At 35.1% G+C, this 19,400-nt stretch overlaps 14 non-coding genes across 14 annotated transcripts; all 14 read right to left on the reverse strand.

Annotated features, from left to right (window-relative positions):
* Positions 1-2,672: 2,672 nt before the first annotated feature.
* On the reverse strand, positions 2,673-2,746 carry TRNAN-GUU (transfer RNA asparagine (anticodon GUU)). The gene has a single exon. It is a non-coding gene; the product is annotated as a tRNA-Asn (tRNA).
* Positions 2,747-3,632: 886 nt separating this feature from the next.
* TRNAN-GUU (transfer RNA asparagine (anticodon GUU)) lies at positions 3,633-3,706 on the reverse strand. Its single transcript has one exon. It is a non-coding gene; the product is annotated as a tRNA-Asn (tRNA).
* An 886-nt stretch (positions 3,707-4,592) lies between these two features.
* TRNAN-GUU (transfer RNA asparagine (anticodon GUU)) lies at positions 4,593-4,666 on the reverse strand. The gene has a single exon. It is a non-coding gene; the product is annotated as a tRNA-Asn (tRNA).
* Positions 4,667-5,552: 886 nt separating this feature from the next.
* TRNAN-GUU (transfer RNA asparagine (anticodon GUU)) lies at positions 5,553-5,626 on the reverse strand. Its single transcript has one exon. It is a non-coding gene; the product is annotated as a tRNA-Asn (tRNA).
* An 886-nt stretch (positions 5,627-6,512) lies between these two features.
* Positions 6,513-6,586, reverse strand: TRNAN-GUU (transfer RNA asparagine (anticodon GUU)). Its single transcript has one exon. It is a non-coding gene; the product is annotated as a tRNA-Asn (tRNA).
* Positions 6,587-7,471: 885 nt separating this feature from the next.
* On the reverse strand, positions 7,472-7,545 carry TRNAN-GUU (transfer RNA asparagine (anticodon GUU)). Its single transcript has one exon. It is a non-coding gene; the product is annotated as a tRNA-Asn (tRNA).
* Positions 7,546-8,432: 887 nt separating this feature from the next.
* On the reverse strand, positions 8,433-8,506 carry TRNAN-GUU (transfer RNA asparagine (anticodon GUU)). The gene has a single exon. It is a non-coding gene; the product is annotated as a tRNA-Asn (tRNA).
* Positions 8,507-10,351: 1,845 nt separating this feature from the next.
* TRNAN-GUU (transfer RNA asparagine (anticodon GUU)) lies at positions 10,352-10,425 on the reverse strand. Its single transcript has one exon. It is a non-coding gene; the product is annotated as a tRNA-Asn (tRNA).
* A 1,845-nt stretch (positions 10,426-12,270) lies between these two features.
* TRNAN-GUU (transfer RNA asparagine (anticodon GUU)) lies at positions 12,271-12,344 on the reverse strand. Its single transcript has one exon. It is a non-coding gene; the product is annotated as a tRNA-Asn (tRNA).
* A 1,845-nt stretch (positions 12,345-14,189) lies between these two features.
* TRNAN-GUU (transfer RNA asparagine (anticodon GUU)) lies at positions 14,190-14,263 on the reverse strand. Its single transcript has one exon. It is a non-coding gene; the product is annotated as a tRNA-Asn (tRNA).
* Positions 14,264-15,151: 888 nt separating this feature from the next.
* TRNAN-GUU (transfer RNA asparagine (anticodon GUU)) lies at positions 15,152-15,225 on the reverse strand. The gene has a single exon. It is a non-coding gene; the product is annotated as a tRNA-Asn (tRNA).
* Positions 15,226-16,112: 887 nt separating this feature from the next.
* TRNAN-GUU (transfer RNA asparagine (anticodon GUU)) lies at positions 16,113-16,186 on the reverse strand. The gene has a single exon. It is a non-coding gene; the product is annotated as a tRNA-Asn (tRNA).
* An 877-nt stretch (positions 16,187-17,063) lies between these two features.
* TRNAN-GUU (transfer RNA asparagine (anticodon GUU)) lies at positions 17,064-17,137 on the reverse strand. Its single transcript has one exon. It is a non-coding gene; the product is annotated as a tRNA-Asn (tRNA).
* Positions 17,138-18,984: 1,847 nt separating this feature from the next.
* TRNAN-GUU (transfer RNA asparagine (anticodon GUU)) lies at positions 18,985-19,058 on the reverse strand. Its single transcript has one exon. It is a non-coding gene; the product is annotated as a tRNA-Asn (tRNA).
* Positions 19,059-19,400: the final 342 nt, after the last annotated feature.

Genomic DNA, 19,400 nt, shown 5'->3' on the forward strand with positions numbered 1-19,400 from the left:
TCAAGAGGTAAGCTTTCAGGAGCTGAAGCTGTTTATATGATTAGCAGAGTGGCGCAGCGGAAGAGTGCTGGGCCCATAACCCAGAGGTCGATGGATCGAAACCATCCTCTGCTATCTTTGTTTTTTTATAATTATTTGTTGATTAAACCAATACAAAACTGATATTAATATTTTGGCTCAGTTCTATCTTTTTTATTATGTTAAAAAAGAGATTTAGTAAAACTGTTCATCCATTAAAGAACAAAGAAACACATTGGTACAAACACTAAAATGTGCTTCAATGGTTTCCTAAAAACTTACCTAATTAACTACTTTTAAGAGGAATTGTATCAGTGAAGTCTAGATATACTGCATAACAAGAGGTGGTTTTATGTTTTAACTTGTCTACCTAAGGTTCTTCAAAATATGATCACACGGTCAAAAATATCCCTGGGTGGGATTAAACCACAAACCTTTGAGATAGAAACCAAATGTGCTGACTGATTGTTCCAAGTCAACAAAATAAGACTAGATTCAAGTTAGTACCATAAAAAAATTCCTAGACATAGATTTAATAGTCATTATTTTAAAGAGCTTTTGTAAGATTCTTTATCTACTGAAGAACAGAGGAGAAACATTGGTACTTTCTGATGAAGAGTGAAGCTTTCAGGAGCTTCTGTGACTTAAGATCAGGAACACTATACCACAAGAGGTGATTTAATGTTTTAACTTGTCAACATCTAGTTCTCCAAAATGTGACCAAAAAGTTGATTACGTCCCTGGGTTGGATTGAACCACCAACCTTTCGGTTAACAGCCGAACGCGCTAACCGATTGCGCCACAGAGACCCCTCTAAAGTTGTATCAAATTAGTGATCTAAAAATGATTTATTGAAATATGTGTAAAAGGCCAACATCTGGAGATCTTTTGTAAAACTCTTCCTCCATTGAAGAACAAAAAAACAAATTGGTACTTTCTTGTCAAGAGGTAAGCTTTCAGGAGCTGAAGCTGTTTATATGATTAGCAGAGTGGCGCAGCGGAAGCGTGCTGGGCCCATAACCCAGAGGTCGATGGATCGAAACCATCCTCTGCTATCTTTGTTTTTTTTATAATTATTTGTTGATTAAACCAATACAAAACTGAGATTAATATTTTGGCTCAGTTCTATCTTTTTTATTATGTTAAAAAAGAGATTTAGTAAAACTGTTCATCCATTAAAGAACAAAGAAACACATTGGTACAAACACTAAAATGTGCTTCAATGGTTTCCTGAAAAAATTACCTAATTAACTACTTTTAAGAGGAATTGTATCAGTGAAGTCTAGATATACTGCATAACAAGAGGTGGTTTTATGTTTTAACTTGTCTACCTAAGGTTCTTCAAAATATGATCACACGGTCAAAAATATCCCAGGGTGGGATTAAACCACAAACCTTTGAGATAGAAACCAAATGTGCTGACTGATTGTTCCAAGTCAACAAAATAAGACTAGATTCAAGTTAGTACCATAAAAAAATTCCTAGACATAGATTTAATAGTCATTATTTTAAAGAGCTTTTGGAAGATTCTTTATCTACTGAAGAACAGAGGAGAAACATTGGTACTTTCTGATGAAGAGTGAAGCTTTCAGGAGCTTCTGTGACTTAAGATCAGGAACACTATACCCCAAGAGGTGATTTAATGTTTTAACTTGTCAACATCTAGTTCTCCAAAATGTGACCAAAAGTTGATTACGTCCCTGGGTGGGATTGAACCACCAACCTTTTGGTTAACAGCCGAACGCGCTAACCGATTGCGCCACAGAGACCCCTCTAAAGTTGTATCAAATTAGTGATCTAAAAATGATTTATTGAAATATGTGTAAAAGGCCAACATCTGGAGATCTTTTGTAAAACTCTTCCTCCATTGAAGAACAAAAAAACAAATTGGTACTTTCTTGTCAAGAGGTAAGCTTTCAGGAGCTGAAGCTGTTTATATGATTAGCAGAGTGGCGCAGCGGAAGCGTGCTGGGCCCATAACCCAGAGGTCGATGGATCGAAACCATCCTCTGCTGTCTTTGTTTTTTTATAATTATTTGTTGATTAAACCAATACAAAACTGAGATTAATATTTTGGCTCAGTTCTATCTTTTTTATTATGTTAAAAAAGAGATTTAGTAAAACTGTTCATCCATTAAAGAACAAAGAAACACATTGGTACAAACACTAAAATGTGCTTCAATGGTTTCCTAAAAACTTACGTAATTAACTACTTTTAAGAGGAATTGTATCAGAGAAGTCTAGATATACTGCATAACAAGAGGTGGTTTTATGTTTTAACTTGTCTACCTAAGGTTCTTCAAAATATGATCACAAGGTCAAAAATATCCCTGGGTGGGATTAAACCACAAACCTTTGAGATAGAAACCAAATGTGCTGACTGATTGTTCCAAGTCAACAAAATAAGACTAGATTCAAGTTAGTACCATAAAAAAATTCCTAGACATAGATTTAATAGTCATTATTTTAAAGAGCTTTTGTAAGATTCTTTATCTACTGAAGAACAGAGGAGAAACATTGGTACTTTCTGATGAAGAGTGAAGCTTTCAGGAGCTTCTGTGACTTAAGATCAGGAACACTATACCACAAGAGGTGATTTAATGTTTTAACTTGTCAACATCTAGTTCTCCAAAATGTGACCAAAAAGTTGATTACGTCCCTGGGTGGGATTGAACCACCAACCTTTCGGTTAACAGCCGAACGCGCTAACCGATTGCGCCACAGAGACCCCTCTAAAGTTGTATCAAATTAGTGATCTAAAAATGATTTATTGAAATATGTGTAAAAGGCCAACATCTGGAGATCTTTTGTAAAACTCTTCCTCCATTGAAGAACAAAAAAACAAATTGGTACTTTCTTGTCAAGAGGTAAGCTTTCAGGAGCTGAAGCTGTTTATATGATTAGCAGAGTGGCGCAGCGGAAGCGTGCTGGGCCCATAACCCAGAGGTCGATGGATCGAAACCATCCTCTGCTATCTTTGTTTTTTTTATAATTATTTGTTGATTAAACCAATACAAAACTGAGATTAATATTTTGGCTCAGTTCTATCTTTTTTATTATGTTAAAAAAGAGATTTAGTAAAACTGTTCATCCATTAAAGAACAAAGAAACACATTGGTACAAACACTAAAATGTGCTTCAATGGTTTCCTAAAAACTTACCTAATTAACTACTTTTAAGAGGAATTGTATCAGAGAAGTCTAGATATACTGCATAACAAGAGGTGGTTTTATGTTTTAACTTGTCTACCTAAGGTTCTTCAAAATATGATCACAAGGTCAAAAATATCCCTGGGTGGGATTAAACCACAAACCTTTGAGATAGAAACCAAATGTGCTGACTGATTGTTCCAAGTCAACAAAATAAGACTAGATTCAAGTTAGTACCATAAAAAAATTCCTAGACATAGATTTAATAGTCATTATTTTAAAGAGCTTTTGTAAGATTCTTTATCTACTGAAGAACAGAGGAGAAACATTGGTACTTTCTGATGAAGAGTGAAGCTTTCAGGAGCTTCTGTGACTTAAGATCAGGAACACTATACCACAAGAGGTGATTTAATGTTTTAACTTGTCAACATCTAGTTCTCCAAAATGTGACCAAAAAGTTGATTACGTCCCTGGGTGGGATTGAACCACCAACCTTTCGGTTAACAGCCGAACGCGCTAACCGATTGCGCCACAGAGACCCCTCTAAAGTTGTATCAAATTAGTGATCTAAAAATGATTTATTGAAATATGTGTAAAAGGCCAACATCTGGAGATCTTTTGTAAAACTCTTCCTCCATTGAAGAACAAAAAAACAAATTGGTACTTTCTTGTCAAGAGGTAAGCTTTCAGGAGCTGAAGCTGTTTATATGATTAGCAGAGTGGCGCAGCGGAAGCGTGCTGGGCCCATAACCCAGAGGTCGATGGATCGAAACCATCCTCTGCTATCTTTGTTTTTTTTATAATTATTTGTTGATTAAACCAATACAAAACTGAGATTAATATTTTGGCTCAGTTCTATCTTTTTTATTATGTTAAAAAAGAGATTTAGTAAAACTGTTCATCCATTAAAGAACAAAGAAACACATTGGTACAAACACTAAAATGTGCTTCAATGGTTTCCTAAAAACTTACCTAATTAACTACTTTTAAGAGGAATTGTATCAGAGAAGTCTAGATATACTGCATAACAAGAGGTGGTTTTATGTTTTAACTTGTCTACCTAAGGTTCTTCAAAATATGATCACAAGGTCAAAAATATCCCAGGGTGGGATTAAACCACAAACCTTTGAGATAGAAACCAAATGTGCTGACTGATTGTTCCAAGTCAACAAAATAAGACTAGATTCAAGTTAGTACCATAAAAAAATTCCTAGACATAGATTTAATAGTCATTATTTTAAAGAGCTTTTGTAAGATTCTTTATCTACTGAAGAACAGAGGAGAAACATTGGTACTTTCTGATGAAGAGTGAAGCTTTCAGGAGCTTCTGTGACTTAAGATCAGGAACACTATACCACAAGAGGTGATTTAATGTTTTAACTTGTCAACATCTAGTTCTCCAAAATGTGACCAAAAAGTTGATTACGTCCCTGGGTGGGATTGAACCACCAACCTTTCGGTTAACAGCCGAACGCGCTAACCGATTGCGCCACAGAGACCCCTCTAAAGTTGTATCAAATTAGTGATCTAAAAATGATTTATTGAAATATGTGTAAAAGGCCAACATCTGGAGATCTTTTGTAAAACTCTTCCTCCATTGAAGAACAAAAAAACAAATTGGTACTTTCTTGTCAAGAGGTAAGCTTTCAGGAGCTGAAGCTGTTTATATGATTAGCAGAGTGGCGCAGCGGAAGCGTGCTGGGCCCATAACCCAGAGGTCGATGGATCGAAACCATCCTCTGCTATCTTTGTTTTTTTTATAATTATTTGTTGATTAAACCAATACAAAACTGAGATTAATATTTTGGCTCAGTTCTATCTTTTTTATTATGTTAAAAAAGAGATTTAGTAAAACTGTTCATCCATTAAAGAACAAAGAAACACATTGGTACAAACACTAAAATGTGCTTCAATGGTTTCCTAAAAACTTACCTAATTAACTACTTTTAAGAGGAATTGTATCAGAGAAGTCTAGATATACTGCATAACAAGAGGTGGTTTTATGTTTTAACTTGTCTACCTAAGGTTCTTCAAAATATGATCACAAGGTCAAAAATATCCCTGGGTGGGATTAAACCACAAACCTTTGAGATAGAAACCAAATGTGCTGACTGATTGTTCCAAGTCAACAAAATAAGACTAGATTCAAGTTAGTACCATAAAAAAATTCCTAGACATAGATTTAATAGTCATTATTTTAAAGAGCTTTTGTAAGATTCTTTATCTACTGAAGAACAGAGGAGAAACATTGGTACTTTCTGATGAAGAGTGAAGCTTTCAGGAGCTTCTGTGACTTAAGATCAGGAACACTATACCACAAGAGGTGATTTAATGTTTTAACTTGTCAACATCTAGTTCTCCAAAATGTGACCAAAAAGTTGATTACGTCCCTGGGTGGGATTGAACCACCAACCTTTCGGTTAACAGCCGAACGCGCTAACCGATTGCGCCACAGAGACCCCTCTAAAGTTGTATCAAATTAGTGATCTAAAAATGATTTATTGAAATATGTGTAAAAGGCCAACATCTGGAGATCTTTTGTAAAACTCTTCCTCCATTGAAGAACAAAAAAACAAATTGGTACTTTCTTGTCAAGAGGTAAGCTTTCAGGAGCTGAAGCTGTTTATATGATTAGCAGAGTGGCGCAGCGGAAGCGTGCTGGGCCCATAACCCAGAGGTCGATGGATCGAAACCATCCTCTGCTATCTTTGTTTTTTTTATAATTATTTGTTGATTAAACCAATACAAAACTGAGATTAATATTTTGGCTCAGTTCTATCTTTTTTATTATGTTAAAAAAGAGATTTAGTAAAACTGTTCATCCATTAAAGAACAAAGAAACACATTGGTACAAACACTAAAATGTGCTTCAATGGTTTCCTAAAAACTTACCTAATTAACTACTTTTAAGAGGAATTGTATCAGAGAAGTCTAGATATACTGCATAACAAGAGGTGGTTTTATGTTTTAACTTGTCTACCTAAGGTTCTTCAAAATATGATCACAAGGTCAAAAATATCCCAGGGTGGGATTAAACCACAAACCTTTGAGATAGAAACCAAATGTGCTGACTGATTGTTCCAAGTCAACAAAATAAGACTAGATTCAAGTTAGTACCATAAAAAAATTCCTAGACATAGATTTAATAGTCATTATTTTAAAGAGCTTTTGTAAGATTCTTTATCTACTGAAGAACAGAGGAGAAACATTGGTACTTTCTGATGAAGAGTGAAGCTTTCAGGAGCTTCTGTGACTTAAGATCAGGAACACTATACCACAAGAGGTGATTTAATGTTTTAACTTGTCAACATCTAGTTCTCCAAAATGTGACCAAAAAGTTGATTACGTCCCTGGGTGGGATTGAACCACCAACCTTTCGGTTAACAGCCGAACGCGCTAACCGATTGCGCCACAGAGACCCCTCTAAAGTTGTATCAAATTAGTGATCTAAAAATGATTTATTGAAATATGTGTAAAAGGCCAACATCTGGAGATCTTTTGTAAAACTCTTCCTCCATTGAAGAACAAAAAAACAAATTGGTACTTTCTTGTCAAGAGGTAAGCTTTCAGGAGCTGAAGCTGTTTATATGATTAGCAGAGTGGCGCAGCGGAAGCGTGCTGGGCCCATAACCCAGAGGTCGATGGATCGAAACCATCCTCTGCTATCTTTGTTTTTTTATAATTATTTGTTGATTAAACCAATACAAAACTGAGATTAATATTTTGGCTCAGTTCTATCTTTTTTATTATGTTAAAAAAGAGATTTAGTAAAACTGTTCATCCATTAAAGAACAAAGAAACACATTGGTACAAACACTAAAATGTGCTTCAATGGTTTCCTAAAAACTTACCTAATTAACTACTTTTAAGAGGAATTGTATCAGTGAAGTCTAGATATACTGCATAACAAGAGGTGGTTTTATGTTTTAACTTGTCTACCTAAGGTTCTTCAAAATATGATCACACGGTCAAAAATATCCCTGGGTGGGATTAAACCACAAACCTTTGAGATAGAAACCAAATGTACTGACTGATTGTTCCAAGTCAACAAAATAAGACTAGATTCAAGTTAGTACCATAAAAAAATTCCTAGACATAGATTTAATAGTCATTATTTTAAAGAGCTTTTGTAAGATTCTTTATCTACTGAAGAACAGAGGAGAAACATTGGTACTTTCTGATGAAGAGTGAAGCTTTCAGGAGCTTCTGTGACTTAAGATCAGGAACACTATACCACAAGAGGTGATTTAATGTTTTAACTTGTCAACATCTAGTTCTCCAAAATGTGACCAAAAAGTTGATTACGTCCCTGGGTGGGATTGAACCACCAACCTTTCGGTTAACAGCCGAACGCGCTAACCGATTGCGCCACAGAGACCCCTCTAAAGTTGTATCAAATTAGTGATCTAAAAATGATTTATTGAAATATGTGTAAAAGGCCAACATCTGGAGATCTTTTGTAAAACTCTTCCTCCATTGAAGAACAAAAAAACAAATTGGTACTTTCTTGTCAAGAGGTAAGCTTTCAGGAGCTGAAGCTGTTTATATGATTAGCAGAGTGGCGCAGCGGAAGCGTGCTGGGCCCATAACCCAGAGGTCGATGGATCGAAACCATCCTCTGCTATCTTTGTTTTTTTTTATAATTATTTGTTGATTAAACCAATACAAAACTGAGATTAATATTTTGGCTCAGTTCTATCTTTTTTATTATGTTAAAAAAGAGATTTAGTAAAACTGTTCATCCATTAAAGAACAAAGAAACACATTGGTACAAACACTAAAATGTGCTTCAATGGTTTCCTAAAAACTTACCTAATTAACTACTTTTAAGAGGAATTGTATCAGAGAAGTCTAGATATACTGCATAACAAGAGGTGGTTTTATGTTTTAACTTGTCTACCTAAGGTTCTTCAAAATATGATCACAAGGTCAAAAATATCCCATGGTGGGATTAAACCACAAACCTTTGAGATAGAAACCAAATGTGCTGACTGATTGTTCCAAGTCAACAAAATAAGACTAGATTCAAGTTAGTACCATAAAAAAATTCCTAGACATAGATTTAATAGTCATTATTTTAAAGAGCTTTTGTAAGATTCTTTATCTACTGAAGAACAGAGGAGAAACATTGGTACTTTCTGATGAAGAGTGAAGCTTTCAGGAGCTTCTGTGACTTAAGATCAGGAACACTATACCACAAGAGGTGATTTAATGTTTTAACTTGTCAACATCTAGTTCTCCAAAATGTGACCAAAAAGTTGATTACGTCCCTGGGTGGGATTGAACCACCAACCTTTCGGTTAACAGCCGAACGCGCTAACCGATTGCGCCACAGAGACCCCTCTAAAGTTGTATCAAATTAGTGATCTAAAAATGATTTATTGAAATATGTGTAAAAGGCCAACATCTGGAGATCTTTTGTAAAACTCTTCCTCCATTGAAGAACAAAAAAACAAATTGGTACTTTCTTGTCAAGAGGTAAGCTTTCAGGAGCTGAAGCTGTTTATATGATTAGCAGAGTGGCGCAGCGGAAGAGTGCTGGGCCCATAACCCAGAGGTCGATGGATCGAAACCATCCTCTGCTATCTTTGTTTTTTTATAATTATTTGTTGATTAAACCAATACAAAACTGATATTAATATTTTGGCTCAGTTCTATCTTTTTTATTATGTTAAAAAAGAGATTTAGTAAAACTGTTCATCCATTAAAGAACAAAGAAACACATTGGTACAAACACTAAAATGTGCTTCAATGGTTTCCTAAAAACTTACCTAATTAACTACTTTTAAGAGGAATTGTATCAGTGAAGTCTAGATATACTGCATAACAAGAGGTGGTTTTATGTTTTAACTTGTCTACCTAAGGTTCTTCAAAATATGATCACACGGTCAAAAATATCCCTGGGTGGGATTAAACCACAAACCTTTGAGATAGAAACCAAATGTGCTGACTGATTGTTCCAAGTCAACAAAATAAGACTAGATTCAAGTTAGTACCATAAAAAAATTCCTAGACATAGATTTAATAGTCATTATTTTAAAGAGCTTTTGTAAGATTCTTTATCTACTGAAGAACAGAGGAGAAACATTGGTACTTTCTGATGAAGAGTGAAGCTTTCAGGAGCTTCTGTGACTTAAGATCAGGAACACTATACCACAAGAGGTGATTTAATGTTTTAACTTGTCAACATCTAGTTCTCCAAAATGTGACCAAAAAGTTGATTACGTCCCTGGGTTGGATTGAACCACCAACCTTTCGGTTAACAGCCGAACGCGCTAACCGATTGCGCCACAGAGACCCCTCTAAAGTTGTATCAAATTAGTGATCTAAAAATGATTTATTGAAATATGTGTAAAAGGCCAACATCTGGAGATCTTTTGTAAAACTCTTCCTCCATTGAAGAACAAAAAAACAAATTGGTACTTTCTTGTCAAGAGGTAAGCTTTCAGGAGCTGAAGCTGTTTATATGATTAGCAGAGTGGCGCAGCGGAAGCGTGCTGGGCCCATAACCCAGAGGTCGATGGATCGAAACCATCCTCTGCTATCTTTGTTTTTTTTATAATTATTTGTTGATTAAACCAATACAAAACTGAGATTAATATTTTGGCTCAGTTCTATCTTTTTTATTATGTTAAAAAAGAGATTTAGTAAAACTGTTCATCCATTAAAGAACAAAGAAACACATTGGTACAAACACTAAAATGTGCTTCAATGGTTTCCTAAAAACTTACCTAATTAACTACTTTTAAGAGGAATTGTATCAGTGAAGTCTAGATATACTGCATAACAAGAGGTGGTTTTATGTTTTAACTTGTCTACCTAAGGTTCTTCAAAATATGATCACACGGTCAAAAATATCCCAGGGTGGGATTAAACCACAAACCTTTGAGATAGAAACCAAATGTGCTGACTGATTGTTCCAAGTCAACAAAATAAGACTAGATTCAAGTTAGTACCATAAAAAAATTCCTAGACATAGATTTAATAGTCATTATTTTAAAGAGCTTTTGGAAGATTCTTTATCTACTGAAGAACAGAGGAGAAACATTGGTACTTTCTGATGAAGAGTGAAGCTTTCAGGAGCTTCTGTGACTTAAGATCAGGAACACTATACCACAAGAGGTGATTTAATGTTTTAACTTGTCAACATCTAGTTCTCCAAAATGTGACCAAAAAGTTGATTACGTCCCTGGGTGGGATTGAACCACCAACCTTTCGGTTAACAGCCGAACGCGCTAACCGATTGCGCCACAGAGACCCCTCTAAAGTTGTATCAAATTAGTGATCTAAAAATGATTTATTGAAATATGTGTAAAAGGCCAACATCTGGAGATCTTTTGTAAAACTCTTCCTCCATTGAAGAACAAAAAAACAAATTGGTACTTTCTTGTCAAGAGGTAAGCTTTCAGGAGCTGAAGCTGTTTATATGATTAGCAGAGTGGCGCAGCGGAAGCGTGCTGGGCCCATAACCCAGAGGTCGATGGATCGAAACCATCCTCTGCTGTCTTTGTTTTTTTATAATTATTTGTTGATTAAACCAATACAAAACTGAGATTAATATTTTGGCTCAGTTCTATCTTTTTTATTATGTTAAAAAAGAGATTTAGTAAAACTGTTCATCCATTAAAGAACAAAGAAACACATTGGTACAAACACTAAAATGTGCTTCAATGGTTTCCTGAAAAAATTACCTAATTAACTACTTTTAAGAGGAATTGTATCAGAGAAGTCTAGATATACTGCATAACAAGAGGTGGTTTTATGTTTTAACTTGTCTACCTAAGGTTCTTCAAAATATGATCACACGGTCAAAAATATCCCTGGGTGGGATTAAACCACAAATCTTTGAGATAGAAACCAAATGTGCTGACTGATTGTTCCAAGTCAACAAAATAAGACTAGATTCAAGTTAGTACCATAAAAAAATTCCTAGACATAGATTTAATAGTCATTATTTTAAAGAGCTTTTGTAAGATTCTTTATCTACTGAAGAACAGAGGAGAAACATTGGTACTTTCTGATGAAGAGTGAAGCTTTCAGGAGCTTCTGTGACTTAAGATCAGGAACACTATACCCCAAGAGGTGATTTAATGTTTTAACTTGTCAACATCTAGTTCTCCAAAATGTGACCAAAAAGTCGATTACGTCCCTGGGTTGGATTGAACCACCAACCTTTTGGTTAACAGCCGAACGCGCTAACCGATTGCGCCACAGAGACCCCTCTAAAGTTGTATCAAATTAGTGATCTAAAAATGATTTATTGAAATATGTGTAAAAGGCCAACATCTGGAGATCTTTTGTAAAACTCTTCCTCCATTGAAGAACAAAAAAACAAATTGGTACTTTCTTGTCAAGAGGTAAGCTTTCAGGAGCTGAAGCTGTTTATATGATTAGCAGAGTGGCGCAGCGGAAGCGTGCTGGGCCCATAACCCAGAGGTCGATGGATCGGAACCATCCTCTGCTATCTTTGTTTTTTTATAATTATTTGTTGATTAAACCAATACAAAACTGAGATTAATATTTTGGCTCAGTTCTATCTTTTTTATTATGTTAAAAAAGAGATTTAGTAAAACTGTTCATCCATTAAAGAACAAAGAAACACATTGGTACAAACACTAAAATGTGCTTCAATGGTTTCCTAAAAACTTACGTAATTAACTACTTTTAAGAGGAATTGTATCAGAGAAGTCTAGATATACTGCATAACAAGAGGTGGTTTTATGTTTTAACTTGTCTACCTAAGGTTCTTCAAAATATGATCACAAGGTCAAAAATATCCCTGGGTGGGATTAAACCACAAACCTTTGAGATAGAAACCAAATGTGCTGACTGATTGTTCCAAGTCAACAAAATAAGACTAGATTCAAGTTAGTACCATAAAAAAATTCCTAGACATAGATTTAATAGTCATTATTTTAAAGAGCTTTTGTAAGATTCTTTATCTACTGAAGAACAGAGGAGAAACCTTGGTACTTTCTGATGAAGAGTGAAGCTTTCAGGAGCTTCTGTGACTTAAGATCAGGAACACTATACCACAAGAGGTGATTTAATGTTTTAACTTGTCAACATCTAGTTCTCCAAAATGTGACCAAAAAGTTGATTACGTCCCTGGGTGGGATTGAACCACCAACCTTTCGGTTAACAGCCGAACGCGCTAACCGATTGCGCCACAGAGACCCCTCTAAAGTTGTATCAAATTAGTGATCTAAAAATGATTTATTGAAATATGTGTAAAAGGCCAACATCTGGAGATCTTTTGTAAAACTCTTCCTCCATTGAAGAACAAAAAAACAAATTGGTACTTTCTTGTCAAGAGGTAAGCTTTCAGGAGCTGAAGCTGTTTATATGATTAGCAGAGTGGCGCAGCGGAAGCGTGCTGGGCCCATAACCCAGAGGTCGATGGATCGAAACCATCCTCTGCTGTCTTTGTTTTTTTATAATTATTTGTTGATTAAACCAATACAAAACTGAGATTAATATTTTGGCTCAGTTCTATCTTTTTTATTATGTTAAAAAAGAGATTTAGTAAAACTGTTCATCCATTAAAGAACAAAGAAACACATTGGTACAAACACTAAAATGTGCTTCAATGGTTTCCTGAAAAAATTACCTAATTAACTACTTTTAAGAGAAATTGTATCAGAGAAGTCTAGATATACTGCATAACAAGAGGTGGTTTTATGTTTTAACTTGTCTACCTAAGGTTCTTCAAAATATGATCACACGGTCAAAAATATCCCTGGGTGGGATTAAACCACAAATCTTTGAGATAGAAACCAAATGTGCTGACTGATTGTTCCAAGTCAACAAAATAAGACTAGATTCAAGTTAGTACCATAAAAAAATTCCTAGACATAGATTTAATAGTCATTATTTTAAAGAGCTTTTGTAAGATTCTTTATCTACTGAAGAACAGAGGAGAAACATTGGTACTTTCTGATGAAGAGTGAAGCTTTCAGGAGCTTCTGTGACTTAAGATCAGGAACACTATACCCCAAGAGGTGATTTAATGTTTTAACTTGTCAACATCTAGTTCTCCAAAATGTGACCAAAAAGTCGATTACGTCCCTGGGTTGGATTGAACCACCAACCTTTTGGTTAACAGCCGAACGCGCTAACCGATTGCGCCACAGAGACCCCTCTAAAGTTGTATCAAATTAGTGATCTAAAAATGATTTATTGAAATATGTGTAAAAGGCCAACATCTGGAGATCTTTTGTAAAACTCTTCCTCCATTGAAGAACAAAAAAACAAATTGGTACTTTCTTGTCAAGAGGTAAGCTTTCAGGAGCTGAAGCTGTTTATATGATTAGCAGAGTGGCGCAGCGGAAGCGTGCTGGGCCCATAACCCAGAGGTCGATGGATCGGAACCATCCTCTGCTATCTTTGTTTTTTTATAATTATTTGTTGATTAAACCAATACAAAACTGAGATTAATATTTTGGCTCAGTTCTATCTTTTTTATTATGTTAAAAAAGAGATTTAGTAAAACTGTTCATCCATTAAAGAACAAAGAAACACATTGGTACAAACACTAAAATGTGCTTCAATGGTTTCCTAAAAACTTACGTAATTAACTACTTTTAAGAGGAATTGTATCAGAGAAGTCTAGATATACTGCATAACAAGAGGTGGTTTTATGTTTTAACTTGTCTACCTAAGGTTCTTCAAAATATGATCACAAGGTCAAAAATATCCCTGGGTGGGATTAAACCACAAACCTTTGAGATAGAAACCAAATGTGCTGACTGATTGTTCCAAGTCAACAAAATAAGACTAGATTCAAGTTAGTACCATAAAAAAATTCCTAGACATAGATTTAATAGTCATTATTTTAAAGAGCTTTTGTAAGATTCTTTATCTACTGAAGAACAGAGGAGAAACATTGGTACTTTCTGATGAAGAGTGAAGCTTTCAGGAGCTTCTGTGACTTAAGATCAGGAACACTATACCACAAGAGGTGATTTAATGTTTTAACTTGTCAACATCTAGTTCTCCAAAATGTGACCAAAAAGTTGATTACGTCCCTGGGTGGGATTGAACCACCAACCTTTCGGTTAACAGCCGAACGCGCTAACCGATTGCGCCACAGAGACCCCTCTAAAGTTGTATCAAATTAGTGATCTAAAAATGATTTATTGAAATATGTGTAAAAGGCCAACATCTGGAGATCTTTTGTAAAACTCTTCCTCCATTGAAGAACAAAAAAACAAATTGGTACTTTCTTGTCAAGAGGTAAGCTTTCAGGAGCTGAAGCTGTTTATATGATTAGCAGAGTGGCGCAGCGGAAGCGTGCTGGGCCCATAACCCAGAGGTCGATGGATCGAAACCATCCTCTGCTATCTTTGTTTTTTTTTTATAATTATTTGTTGATTAAACCAATACAAAACTGAGATTAATATTTTGGCTCACTTCTATCTTTTTTATTATGTTAAAAAAGAGATTTAGTAAAACTGTTCATCCATTAAAGAACAAAGAAACACATTGGTACAAACACTAAAATGTGCTTCAATGGTTTCCTAAAAACTTACCTAATTAACTACTTTTAAGAGGAATTGTATCAGAGAAGTCTAGATATACTGCATAACAAGAGGTGGTTTTATGTTTTAACTTGTCTACCTAAGGTTCTTCAAAATATGATCACAAGGTCAAAAATATCCCTGGGTGGGATTAAACCACAAACCTTTGAGATAGAAACCAAATGTGCTGACTGATTGTTCCAAGTCAACAAAATAAGACTAGATTCAAGTTAGTACCATAAAAAAATTCCTAGACATAGATTTAATAGTCATTATTTTAAAGAGCTTTTGTAAGATTCTTTATCTACTGAAGAACAGAGGAGAAACATTGGTACTTTCTGATGAAGAGTGAAGCTTTCAGGAGCTTCTGTGACTTAAGATCAGGAACACTATACCACAAGAGGTGATTTAATGTTTTAACTTGTCAACATCTAGTTCTCCAAAATGTGACCAAAAAGTTGTTTACGTCCCTGGGTGGGATTGAACCACCAACCTTTCGGTTAACAGCCGAACGCGCTAACCGATTGCGCCACAGAGACCCCTCTAAAGTTGTATCAAATTAGTGATCTAAAAATGATTTATTGAAATATGTGTAAAAGGCCAACATCTGGAGATCTTTTGTAAAACTCTTCCTCCATTGAAGAACAAAAAAACAAATTGGTACTTTCTTGTCAAGAGGTAAGCTTTCAGGAGCTGAAGCTGTTTATATGATTAGCAGAGTGGCGCAGCGGAAGCGTGCTGGGCCCATAACCCAGAGGTCGATGGATCGAAACCATCCTCTGCTATCTTTGTTTTTTTTTATAATTATTTGTTGATTAAACCAATACAAAACTGAGATTAATATTTTGGCTCAGTTCTATCTTTTTTATTATGTTAAAAAAGAGATTTAGTAAAACTGTTCATCCATTAAAGAACAAAGAAACACATTGGTACAAACACTAAAATGTGCTTCAATGGTTTCCTAAAAACTTACCTAATTAACTACTTTTAAGAGGAATTGTATCAGAGAAGTCTAGATATACTGCATAACAAGAGGTGGTTTTATGTTTTAACTTGTCTACCTAAGGTTCTTCAAAATATGATCACAAGGTCAAAAATATCCCAGGGTGGGATTAAACCACAAACCTTTGAGATAGAAACCAAATGTGCTGACTGATTGTTCCAAGTCAACAAAATAAGACTAGATTCAAGTTAGTACCATAAAAAAATTCCTAGACATAGATTTAATAGTCATTATTTTAAAGAGCTTTTGTAAGATTCTTTATCTACTGAAGAACAGAGGAGAAACATTGGTACTTTCTGATGAAGAGTGAAGCTTTCAGGAGCTTCTGTGACTTAAGATCAGGAACACTATACCACAAGAGGTGATTTAATGTTTTAACTTGTCAACATCTAGTTCTCCAAAATGTGACCAAAAAGTTGATTACGTCCCTGGGTGGGATTGAACCACCAACCTTTCGGTTAACAGCCGAACGCGCTAACCGATTGCGCCACAGAGACCCCTCTAAAGTTGTATCAAATTAGTGATCTAAAAATGATTTATTGAAATATGTGTAAAAGGCCAACATCTGGAGATCTTTTGTAAAACTCTTCCTCCATTGAAGAACAAAAAAACAAATTGGTACTTTCTTGTCAAGAGGTAAGCTTTCAGGAGCTGAAGCTGTTTATATGATTAGCAGAGTGGCGCAGCGGAAGCGTGCTGGGCCCATAACCCAGAGGTCGATGGATCGAAACCATCCTCTGCTATCTTTGTTTTTTTTTATAATTATTTGTTGATTAAACCAATACAAAACTGAGATTAATATTTTGGCTCAGTTCTATCTTTTTTATTATGTTAAAAAAGAGATTTAGTAAAACTGTTCATCCATTAAAGAACAAAGAAACACATTGGTACAAACACTAAAATGTGCTTCAATGGTTTCCTAAAAACTTACCTAATTAACTACTTTTAAGAGGAATTGTATCAGAGAAGTCTAGATATACTGCATAACAAGAGGTGGTTTTATGTTTTAACTTGTCTACCTAAGGTTCTTCAAAATATGATCACAAGGTCAAAAATATCCCAGGGTGGGATTAAACCACAAACCTTTGAGATAGAAACCAAATGTGCTGACTGATTGTTCCAAGTCAACAAAATAAGACTAGATTCAAGTTAGTACCATAAAAAAAATCCTAGACATAGATTTAATAGTCATTATTTTAAAGAGCTTTTGTAAGATTCTTTATCTACTGAAGAACAGAGGAGAAACATTGGTACTTTCTGATGAAGAGTGAAGCTTTCAGGAGCTTCTGTGACTTAAGATCAGGAACAAGAGGTGATTTAATGTTTTAACTTGTCAACATCTAGTTCTCCAAAATGTGACCAAAAAGTTGATTACGTCCCTGGGTGGGATTGAACCACCAACCTTTCGGTTAACAGCCGAACGCGCTAACCGATTGCGCCACAGAGACCCCTCTAAAGTTGTATCAAATTAGTGATCTAAAAATGATTTATTGAAATATGTGTAAAAGGCCAACATCTGGAGATCTTTTGTAAAACTCTTCCTCCATTGAAGAACAAAAAAACAAATTGGTACTTTCTTGTCAAGAGGTAAGCTTTCAGGAGCTGAAGCTGTTTATATGATTAGCAGAGTGGCGCAGCGGAAGCGTGCTGGGCCCATAACCCAGAGGTCGATGGATCGAAACCATCCTCTGCTATCTTTGTTTTTTTTTATAATTATTTGTTGATTAAACCAATACAAAACTGAGATTAATATTTTGGCTCAGTTCTATCTTTTTTATTATGTTAAAAAAGAGATTTAGTAAAACTGTTCATCCATTAAAGAACAAAGAAACACATTGGTACAAACACTAAAATGTGCTTCAATGGTTTCCTGAAAAAATTACCTAATTAACTACTTTTAAGAGGAATTGTATCAGAGAAGTCTAGATATACTGCATAACAAGAGGTGGTTTTATGTTTTAACTTGTCTACCTAAGGTTCTTCAAAATATGATCACACGGTCAAAAATATCCCTGGGTGGGATTAAACCACAAATCTTTGAGATAGAAACCAAATGTGCTGACTGATTGTTCCAAGTCAACAAAATAAGACTAGATTCAAGTTAGTACCATAAAAAAATTCCTAGACATAGATTTAATAGTCATTATTTTAAAGAGCTTTTGTAAGATTCTTTATCTACTGAAGAACAGAGGAGAAACATTGGTACTTTCTGATGAAGAGTGAAGCTTTCAGGAGCTTCTGTGACTTAAGATCAGGAACACTATACCACAAGAGGTGATTTAATGTTTTAACTTGTCAACATCTAGTTCTCCAAAATGTGACCAAAAAGTCGATTACGTCCCTGGGTTGGATTGAACCACCAACCTTTCGGTTAACAGCCGAACGCGCTAACCGATTGCGCCACAGAGACCCCTCTAAAGTTGTATCAAATTAGTGATCTAAAAATGATTTATTGAAATATGTGTAAAAGGCCAACATCTGGAGATCTTTTGTAAAACTCTTCCTCCATTGAAGAACAAAAAAACAAATTGGTACTTTCTTGTCAAGAGGTAAGCTTTCAGGAGCTGAAGCTGTTTATATGATTAGCAGAGTGGCGCAGCGGAAGCGTGCTGGGCCCATAACCCAGAGGTCGATGGATCGGAACCATCCTCTGCTATCTTTGTTTTTTTATAATTATTTGTTGATTAAACCAATACAAAACTGAGATTAATATTTTGGCTCAGTTCTATCTTTTTTATTATGTTAAAAAAGAGATTTAGTAAAACTGTTCATCCATTAAAGAACAAAGAAACACATTGGTACAAACACTAAAATGTGCTTCAATGGTTTCCTAAAAACTTACGTAATTAACTACTTTTAAGAGGAATTGTATCAGAGAAGTCTAGATATACTGCATAACAAGAGGTGGTTTTATGTTTTAACTTGTCTACCTAAGGTTCTTCAAAATATGATCACAAGGTCAAAAATATCCCTGGGTGGGATTAAACCACAAACCTTTGAGATAGAAACCAAATGTGCTGACTGATTGTTCCAAGTCAACAAAATAAGACTAGATTCAAGTTAGTACCATAAAAAAATTCCTAGACATAGATTTAATAGTCATTATTTTAAAGAGCTTTTGTAAGATTCTTTATCTACTGAAGAACAGAGGAGAAACATTGGTACTTTCTGATGAAGAGTGAAGCTTTCAGGAGCTTCTGTGACTTAAGATCAGGAACACTATACCACAAGAGGTGATTTAATGTTTTAACTTGTCAACATCTAGTTCTCCAAAATGTGACCAAAAAGTTGATTACGTCCCTGGGTGGGATTGAACCACCAACCTTTCGGTTAACAGCCGAACGCGCTAACCGATTGCGCCACAGAGACCCCTCTAAAGTTGTATCAAATTAGTGATCTAAAAATGATTTATTGAAATATGTGTAAAAGGCCAACATCTGGAGATCTTTTGTAAAACTCTTCCTCCATTGAAGAACAAAAAAACAAATTGGTACTTTCTTGTCAAGAGGTAAGCTTTCAGGAGCTGAAGCTGTTTATATGATTAGCAGAGTGGCGCAGCGGAAGCGTGCTGGGCCCATAACCCAGAGGTCGATGGATCGAAACCATCCTCTGCTATCTTTGTTTTTTTTTATAATTATTTGTTGATTAAACCAATACAAAACTGAGATTAATATTTTGGCTCAGTTCTATCTTTTTTATTATGTTAAAAAA

The sequence above is a fragment of the Crinia signifera genome, chromosome 3 (genome assembly GCF_055691185.1).
Source record: "Crinia signifera chromosome 3, ASM5569118v1, whole genome shotgun sequence".
Taxonomy (NCBI): domain Eukaryota; kingdom Metazoa; phylum Chordata; class Amphibia; order Anura; family Myobatrachidae; genus Crinia; species Crinia signifera.